The sequence below is a fragment of the Halyomorpha halys genome, unplaced genomic scaffold (assembly GCF_000696795.3).
Source record: "Halyomorpha halys isolate HHAL.00 unplaced genomic scaffold, Hhal_1.1 Scaffold920.1, whole genome shotgun sequence".
NCBI classification, from domain to species: Eukaryota; Metazoa; Arthropoda; class Insecta; order Hemiptera; family Pentatomidae; genus Halyomorpha; species Halyomorpha halys.
The window spans coordinates 244,480-254,181 of NW_027114350.1; the positions used below are offsets into that span (position 1 = coordinate 244,480).

General features: G+C 28.3%; 1 protein-coding gene across 3 annotated transcripts in view; it reads left to right on the forward strand.

The window, feature by feature from the left end:
• The first annotated feature begins 554 nt into the window (after window positions 1-554).
• Window positions 555-9,702, forward strand: part of LOC106687166 (protein FAM13A) — a 92,800-nt gene continuing 83,652 nt past the window's right edge. For all 3 annotated transcript variants that reach the window (XM_067051554.1, XM_067051557.1, XM_024360827.2), the window contains exon 1: window positions 555-708. The gene's annotated coding sequence lies outside the window, so the exon portion shown is untranslated. The remainder of the gene's footprint in view (window positions 709-9,702) is intronic.

Consider the following 9,702-nt stretch of genomic DNA (forward strand, 5'->3'; position numbering starts at 1 on the left):
TATAACTGGGGTCAAACGTTGGTTAACAATAAATAGTTTTTTGTTACTATTTTGAAATCTTTATTGACCGCCACCAGAACTATCTTCCTCCAATCTACTTCATATGGTCAACTATCTTCTTCCAAAATAAAAATAAAATATATTTGATTAGTAATTTGATTTTTTTTAATATATGTTTTACTTCTGAAGAGATATAAGAATGGAAAATCAAATTATCTTTTTATTTTCTCTTTTGTGATGGCATCTATGAAAATGTATCTATAAGTATACTGATTTTTAGTGATAATGGTCACTACCCTTGATTTTTCATAAATACAACAATATCAGTGTTAATATATCTTAGAAAATAAAAGCTTAGTATTTCCAAAAAAACTATATATTCATTCTTCATTCACATTTAAAGATAAGGTACCCAAATTTAACATTTAATATTGCCCAATTGTACTGTAAAGAATAGTATTTATTGGTAGAGTAGGAAATTTTCCTTTGAGGTTTGTGTGATGATGGAGGGAATTAAGTGCATGAATGTTGTCAGCACTGGTGCTACCCGGCTAGTCTCAACATAGTGCTTGTAGACTGTTATCAGTAGTGAACGTTCTGTCTCGTTTGATTATGTTTAAAATGTTTCAGTTATGTTTTGATTTATTTATTTCAATTTAAAAACATTATTTAAAACTACCTTTTTTAGACTTTGAATCATTGATCAAGGTAAGATTAACTCCTTCACAAAGTTATTAAAGTATATAATTTTTTGTCATTGTAAAAGTTAATTATATCCCTAATAAATTGAACTCTTTATTATTTAGAATAATATAATATTGAAAGTATCTCATTTTATTTTTGCCTGATTAATAAGTTATTATTATTGATCAATTTAATTATATTAACTGTCATTATTAGTTTAGAATTTTTATTTAAAAGTATTTAATTTAATCTATTTACATTAATTTTATTGTTAGTTTGAAATTTAAAGAGATTCGTATAGGATTCTAATGCTAGATATTTATAGAAGAAATCAATGACATTTATTCTGTCAGATCACATTTTATGACTTAGTCTTATAACTAATCTGTGCCTATGTATTTATCTTACTTTTGATTTGTATATTATTTTCCCTATTTATTTTCTCATCATACTTTAATTTAATATTTAAAGTTTTAGTTCAGTTTTTTTTTTACTTTATATTCGATTATAAGAAAAACTAAGTAACAATGTTTACTTAGTCTATAAATTGATAGATTAATTCCTTTAATATTTTTTTGTAATTATGATTTTTTTTTGTTTCCTAAAATTATATTTTGTTTATAATAATTAAAATTTATTAAATATTAATTCTTATCTTTTAAGTTATTTGAGATCTACTCGCTGATTCTTTGATTTCACTCTGAAGCTGTCAATATTTTTCAATATATAGTTAAACCATACATTAACTACTGGTTTTTTTGATGTATTGGTTTGTGGAATACTTTGGTTGTACAATTCAAATAAATCTAATTGTTTATATAGAAGAACTATTCAGGTAATGGTGCGAATGGGTATGAATCATCTTTCATAAAAGATTTTAATGTCGTTACCTGAACTTTATCTGCCGTTGATTCTGTTTTAAACTTATTTTATTTTTATTTTTTTTTTTATTTGATCAGCAAAATTTAATGACATAAATATTTTACTTTACATGTGTATAGGAATAAAAAAAATGCTAGTTTAAAACTCCCTAGAAGGTGATGTTATATTTTTGTTTAATTTTTGCATTTATTACTATTATGTTCTAAATTTAAATTGTACATCTAAATTTACTGAGTGTTGTTCAAAGTATATAATTTGTTTTTGATTGTATGCTGTGGTGGCAGTTCTATGGAGTACAGGACAATAGCAAGTCAATACCTCTTTCATTATCATGGAACTTGTTTTCTTATTGTAAAAAATATATTGCTTATGCTTATGAGCTGGAAAGAAGATTAGCATGCCTTTGATCTAATTTTTCATTTTTAAATTGGTTCAGATAGATTGTTTATCTAATTATTTAATTTGTCCTGAATTAAAATGTTTTTACTATTGAATTTAAAAGAAAAACTTGCACTATAATACTTATTCATATCAAAATGAAGGCATATTAATTTTTATTTAATTGGACCTATTCTAGAACAATTTTTTTTTTGTAAATGATGGTCAAAATTCTTTTACTTCAATTAAAACATGTTATACCATAATATATTTTTTAAATTTTACCAAAACACTTATTCGTTACAGATTAAAATTATTCTAGAACTAGTTTAAGCCAAGGTTAGCTGATAACTGATAAATTTTAAGTCTCAGAGAAGATAAAATCCTACATGAATCTATAGCTAGGTGTCCAACTCGAACCAAATGGTAAAATATTTAATGGGATTTTATTTTCTTCATATATAATCATTTTACTGCATATTTACTGATTATACATTATTAATTAGGAATAAAAATCAATCAATTTCTTGCTCTTCAAATAATTATTATAATTAATTTCTTAGTTATGTTTTCAACAAATTAGACCTCCTAAACAAGGATTAGTACAATGTATTTCAAATGATCTTGTAATAATTTGTTTGCTTGGTTCTATTTTGTGTTGAGGAAGACAAATCTCATTAAAAAATAAATAACATTTAAAATATTGATACCTTTATTTAAAGTTATTGACTTATTTTATTTATAAATATGCTATCATTATTGTGATTTATTGTATTTTTTGGTTGTTTTTGTTTTATTTGTACCATTACTCATCATTTATCTTTTCCGTACTTGTTTTAATGAGAATACAAACACATTTCATTAAATGGTTTGATTTCTGAAAGGCTGTTAATAGTATTCTTGTTTTTTCCATTTCTCTTCTACTGAAATTTGTGATGTGTTAGATCTTTATATTTGTTCTCTACTTCCTTTGCCAATTCAATCCTGTTTTTACTGTTGAGCCTTCTTTCTTGTCCCTGTGTAAAAGAAATCTGGAGTAAATGGAAAAAACTTTCAATGTCATAATATTTCCTTTAGTGATTTTAAATCTATTTAACCAAATTATTCTCTATGGCTACAGATATGATTTATTGCGTAATTTTCTTGAGATTTATGAAAATCATTCAAGATTTCCTACAAATTCATTACCAAACTTCTATACCTATGTTATCAATCAAAGTTATCTGCACACAGACATATGGGTTAGTAAACTTTTTACATTCTTTTAGTTCATGTTTGACTGTTATTACAAACTTTTTAACATGATTAAAAATGTTGAGAATAAAGAAATATGGACTTATGCTATCTTTCTTCATATTAGTTCAAACTTAAGCTGTGGGATTTAAGAATATTGAATGGTATCTTATATTAGTTAGGAACTAAAATCTCTACCAAAATACCTTTATATACTGTATTTTGTGCTAATACCATGTTATATTTAGACCAAATCAAGAAAAAAACCTTAGGTTTTCTTTCCGAAGATCTGCTATACATCAGAATTTTGGATAAATATTGAGTCTTATGTACTCTTTTCATTTGAAATCCATTTAATTTCATCACATGTAGAAAAAACAGATAATTACCTGGAAGTTCTATCCATTCCCCATTATTTCTCTTTTTTTTTCAGTTTAGAGATATGGTAGAGGTATTTCATATTTTCTTGAGTTGGACATAACTTTGGGATGAGGTTGATAGTGTGAATTAAATCCTATAAATTCCCCCATCCAGTTGTTATTCCATCAGCCTCAAACAGCTTAGAAAATCATGACATGTTTATGATTTACCAATTATAATTATTTAAAAAAAATAAAATGTTATGAAAATCGATTTGCTTTTAAATTTTTTGTTTTTGGTTTTTCAATATTATTATTATATTCATTTTGCTTATCCAAATAACAATGTTTTGATTATAGAAGAAGTGCCGCATCATTAGTAGTTAAAATAATTTTTTAATCCGTATGCGGGTCGTTCTCGGAAATACATGTATTGGATGAGGTCCAATGCCAGAAGAAGACATTTCCTGAATAAGGAAGGATATCCGAGGTATCCTTACCATACGGAAGTACATCTAGGACGGTCATTGACAGTTCGTTTGTGTTTGAAAAAACAGGGAAATTATGATCAACAAAGCATTTGCCATAATTGATTCTCGCGAGTTATTTGTTTGCGGTTTGTATTAATACCTGTTGCAAGATATACTTCTACAGAGCCCTTCACATAAATAAATAAATCATATAAAAAGGTAAATATAATATTTGCTGAAGTTATTCCAGTACCTTTATTTACTTCGATCCCCCTCTCTGTCATAATAACAAATACAATTTGCGCTAAAATGATAATTTAAATTAAACTATATAGTACAAGAGCCCCAGAGATGAAAAAATGCATTTATTTCAACCCAATATTTGATTAATTTAATGAAAACTATATATAATTACTAGTCAAAATTAATGATTCTACCAAGTATAGACAGGGGAATAAGAAATAATGGCTCTTAAAAAAAACAAATTTTTCATTTGGAGCTTTATGTCTTTAAAACTACCAACAATACTAGAAAAACTAAGGGAACATCATTTAAAGTACAGTAAATTTGCTAAAATATGAGCCCTAATAGACCTATTTACGTTCAAAAGTTCCCCAGATAAAACTTTTTAAAAAGCAATATTTCATAAAAAATGTACAGAAAAATTAGTAGTTATTAAATTTATTTTGAGAAATCTATATTTCAAAAACCATTCGACGAACAGATATCTATTACCACTCAAATTAATGCTATTTTAATGTACCGTTAAGTAGTTTATGGCGTTTATCTTCGTAGGAGTAGTAGTTTTTATGATATTTGCTAGAATTAATTGATTTATAGATGTTCGGACAAAATATCATGTACAAAATTTATATTCATTATGTGAATATCATAAATACTACTGGCCCTACGTAGATACGTGTTATAAACTACTTTATAGTAAGTTAAATTACCTTATCTTGAGAGCTAGCAGACATCTGTACGTCTTATGATTCCTGAGATATATTTTTTCATAAATTAAAATTATTGTCCCAACAACTAGTGAATCTATGTTGAAATCAACATTAGTGAATTTATTTTGTTGACTATCATGAAAACTATTACTCCTACGAATATAGACGTCATTAAACTATACTTAAACTAAACTTTATAGTACATTCAACTAGCTTTAATTTGTGTGGTAATAGACATCTGAACGTCGAATGGTTTTTGAGATATAGATTTCTCAAAACAAATTCACTAACTACTGGTTTTTCTGTGCATTTTTTATGAAATGTTTCTTTTTAAAAAGCATTATCTGGGGAACTTTTGAACGTAAATAGCTCTATTAGGGCTCATATTTTAGCAAATTTACTTTAAATGATGTTCTCTTAGCTTTTTTAGTGTTGTTGTAAGTTTTAATGATATAGACCTCTGATTGAAAAATTAATTTTTTTTAAGAGCCATCATTTCTTATTCCCCTGCCTTGGTACTCATCAATACTGACTAGTAATTATATATAATTTTCATTAAAGTAATCAAATAATGGGGTGAAATAACTGCTTTTTTTTTCTCCTCGGGTCTTGTACTTATAGACTAAACAATTATGTTGATGTTAGGTTTGTTGAATTGCATAACAGTATTAAAATTGTTTGTTATGTACATATAAAATGAAACCAATAAAATGACCAAGAATACATTGTTTTCTTAGTATTGTTTCTTTTATTCTTTTTCAACAGTCAAATTATGTTTCTCCCTAGTAACAATAAAACTAAAACAATTGTGAGTATTAAAAAAATAAACTCTTATTTAAAGAGGGGGATATTGAAAAAATAAGCTCCAATACATTTTTTTCTTTTATTTACATTATATCCCCATAACAGTTATTTGTAGAGACCGGATTTTCGTGTAGTAAAATATCGAAAAACATGCAATAGAAAATCTGGTGTGGTGTCACGTTACATACAGCCCCAAATTTTGTATAAATTGGTGGGCCCTTCTTGAAGTTATCACTATGTAATTTTTGAAAAAACAAAAATCCAAATACCAGGAAAGGCGAAAATTATGAACAAAAAATTTTGATTTTTCTGTTGTTATTAAAATTCGTATTTTAATTAATATTCGTATTTCTCGATGTGTGAGTACCTATTCTGTTCCTGCCAAGAATTCACAATTTAACAAAAGATAACGGAGCAGTAATGCAATCGGAAAAGATAAGGTGATCTCGGCTTTCCATTAGATTCTAATATTTCTATATTTTCCTTTTCCCCTTTATTTATTCATAAAAATCTTTAATATTTTGTATTTGTTTGTTGTTTATTATTGCTAATGATAAGAACAGTTTATTTTTTTCAAATTAAAAATGCTTTAGAGGAAGGTTTTTTAAAAATTCGTATTTTAAGCCTTGTCGTATTATTGAATTATGATAGGGCCTAGCTGATATTTAATAACCTTTAATTCTACTGTGACATGATGAGTATATTGATACGATTTTGATCGTAAATCGTTGTTTTCGAGAAAATTGATAAAATGTGAAAAATCGATTCTATAAGCCATCTCAAATAAGTAATTTAAATTTCCTACGGCTTATCGTTTTGAGCTTGGCCGACCACTTATAGGCACAAACCATTTGTGAGACTAGGTTTTTGGAGTCAAATCATGTATCAAGCTCTGTATTTAAGCCCTCCGCCCCTTCATTAATAACCGGAGGAGTTGAATGGGACAAATTTAAATCTGACCTGAAAATTAAACTGGACTTAAACATTAAACTGAAGACAAAACAAGACATTGACGAAGCAATTAAAAAACTCACATCATCAATAAGAATAAGTTTAACTGACAACACATCGGCTAATAGGCTAATTAATAACAATAAACAAAATAACCTGCCACGGCATCTTCGTATCTTATTAAGGGAAAAACGTAGAGCAAAATCGAAGTGGCATAGGACCAGATACCCAACTAACAAAACGTATTACACCAAATTGACTTACAAACTAAAAGTAGAAATCAGAAATACAAAATTTGCCGATAACTCATGTGTACTCGCAGTTATTAATAACCATTAATTGTATCCCATATCACAGCCCTCGAAGAATGGTGCCGTAATTGGAGGATTAAGATAAATTCAAACAAATCCCATCAAATCACCTTTACCCTTCCCCGTAAACCTACGGATTGGCCCACAGTTTCATTATTGAAAACCCAAAATGAATGTATAATGTTACTCTTACCTCTGTCGAACAGATCCATTTCCTTGGACTACATCTGAACAAACGATTAACCTGGAATCCTCACACAAGACTGAAAAGACAGGAAATTGCACGTCGATTTCGACTATTACAGCACTTACTAGACAAACGGTCTAAACTTCCAACACATTACAAAAGACTGATTTACATGACTGTAATAAGGCCAATCTGGACATATGGAGTTCAGCTTTGGGTCTCCACTAAACCTTGGAATTCCTCTCATATCCAATCCTTACAATCCAAAATTCTTCATAAAATCCTCAATACTTCTTACTTTGTCAGAAATAATATCTTATATAAAGACCTTAATGTTCCCTATTTAACCGAGCCAGATATCACTCCTTCCATTATAAACTCCCTAACCACTCAAATCCCCTAACCTTTCTAACCTTACATCCTCTTCCATTCCTGACAAATCGAGGCGTCTGAAAAGAAGATGGCCACGAGACCTGCTAATGTAAAATGTTATTAGATTGCTACCAATAGGTAGTTTCTCTACACACCTGTAACATTCATTGTAAATGTAACATACATTTTAACTAAGATAATATACAGTTGTAAATTTCATAAAGATATTTTAAAAAATCATGTATTTCCGTCGAAAACGTGAATTCGAAATTTTGCATGATCGCAATACTTTCCCTTACTATGTGTTCCATGTTTATGTAAGTAAAGTAGAAAACTAAAAAGTTCAGAATCGTGCAGTGAATATACAATGTGTAAAATTGTATATAGAACATCCAAAACCTGCAAGAACAAACATACCTATTAATTATTATCGCATTTATTTTTATTAATTATGCATGGAAAGTTTTTCTAACCTTGTTTGTATAAAAATAAACTTTGTAAAGACGTACCACATTTGTGCAAACTTACACAAAAACTAATCTAATTTGATTAATAAACTCAAAATTGGTTTATAATTGAAGAGCTAAGAGGAAATTAACTGTATTAAATAATTTTCATTACGATTATGAGGGCTGGAAACTCAATTTAAAACTTTTTGTAACAACCAAAATTTTAAGGCTTATAAAAATTAAGCAAGGTGATACGTAGAAAGGAGTATTGAAAATATTAAATTCCAAATATTAGGTTTAGCATTTCTGAATTCCTGAATTTTTTTTTTTTTCTCAATTTTGTAATTTTAAATTTCGTTTTTTGATATAATTGAATATGGAACTAATTAAAATCCTTAAACCAAATTAAAATCTTCAAAATGTGTATATTTGAGGATTAACACCAAATCATGCATTTTCGTGTTGTATGAAAATAGTATCAATTGCACGCCGTTTTCATGATGATTCGAATTTCTGTCCAGGTTTAACTGAACTTTATGCTATGGAACAAAAGATGCAATGACACGAAAATACGGTCTTATGTCAATCGTTCACCTGTAGTAATCGTATGTGCTTAACAACGGTACATTAGTATGCAGAGATAAATTTATTATTCAAATTAAATGGTTGTCAACTTATATAACATTACACATGTCATAAGTCAAACCCTATGTGAGGCTTTCAAAACATTTACTTTAATATCGGTGATAAAGATTTTTTTAGTTTCTGTTGTATTTAGTATAGATGAATTATGCGTTTCTATTTTGCTTTTTGAATTGTGGGCAAATATCAGGGTCTACATTTTCAAACTGCGTAACAGCTTTATTTAATAATAGACATTAAAGTATTAAATCCTTGATTGTGCAAAATATCATTCAAAATAAAATAAAATTATCGTATAATTTACTAAGTGAACATACTTTGAATATGCGATGAATCAAATGTTGAAAATATGTGATTAATATCACGAAGGGGGAAAAAAATATGAAAAGTAAATCAAGAAGATGCTGCCTGAAAATCACGAAGGGTTCACAGACGGTGTGACTCAGAGACATTTGCATTTACAAGTCCAACTCGTCCCGAACCGGTTTTAGGGTTGCAGTTCCTGTCTGCTTGCTAAATTTGAATCAGATACTAAAAAATATTTCATCTCATTCATATTTATCAGGCATTTTTCCTTGTTTAACACTGAATGATTTCAGTAAACCATTATAATCGGTCTGGTTGCTGACTCAGACTTGTTCTTTCATTAATGGACTGCCATATGAGTTATATTAATTATGTTGGGTCCTCTCTCACCCCCTCCATTATCTTGAGATCCTTTTAAGATAATTTAAATCAATTGTATTTTGTAATAAATACTCTACGAGTTTATATAAAAAAAAATAAAAACATTCCTTTCGAATTTTTCGATAAGATTAGAATGTTATGGAAGAATAAAGGATGTCTTATCTGTTGGGGATTCGTTATGGTAAGGAATAATTAGGGAAATCACAATACATTTTGCTAATTTAATTGTCATTTAAGTTGAGTGTTTGTGGCTTTAGCGCACTTGCTCAGCCTCCACTGGCTCATTACCAGTGATGCGGCGAGAGGTATGCGCTGGGATCTCTTGAGCTCTGCTCTACCC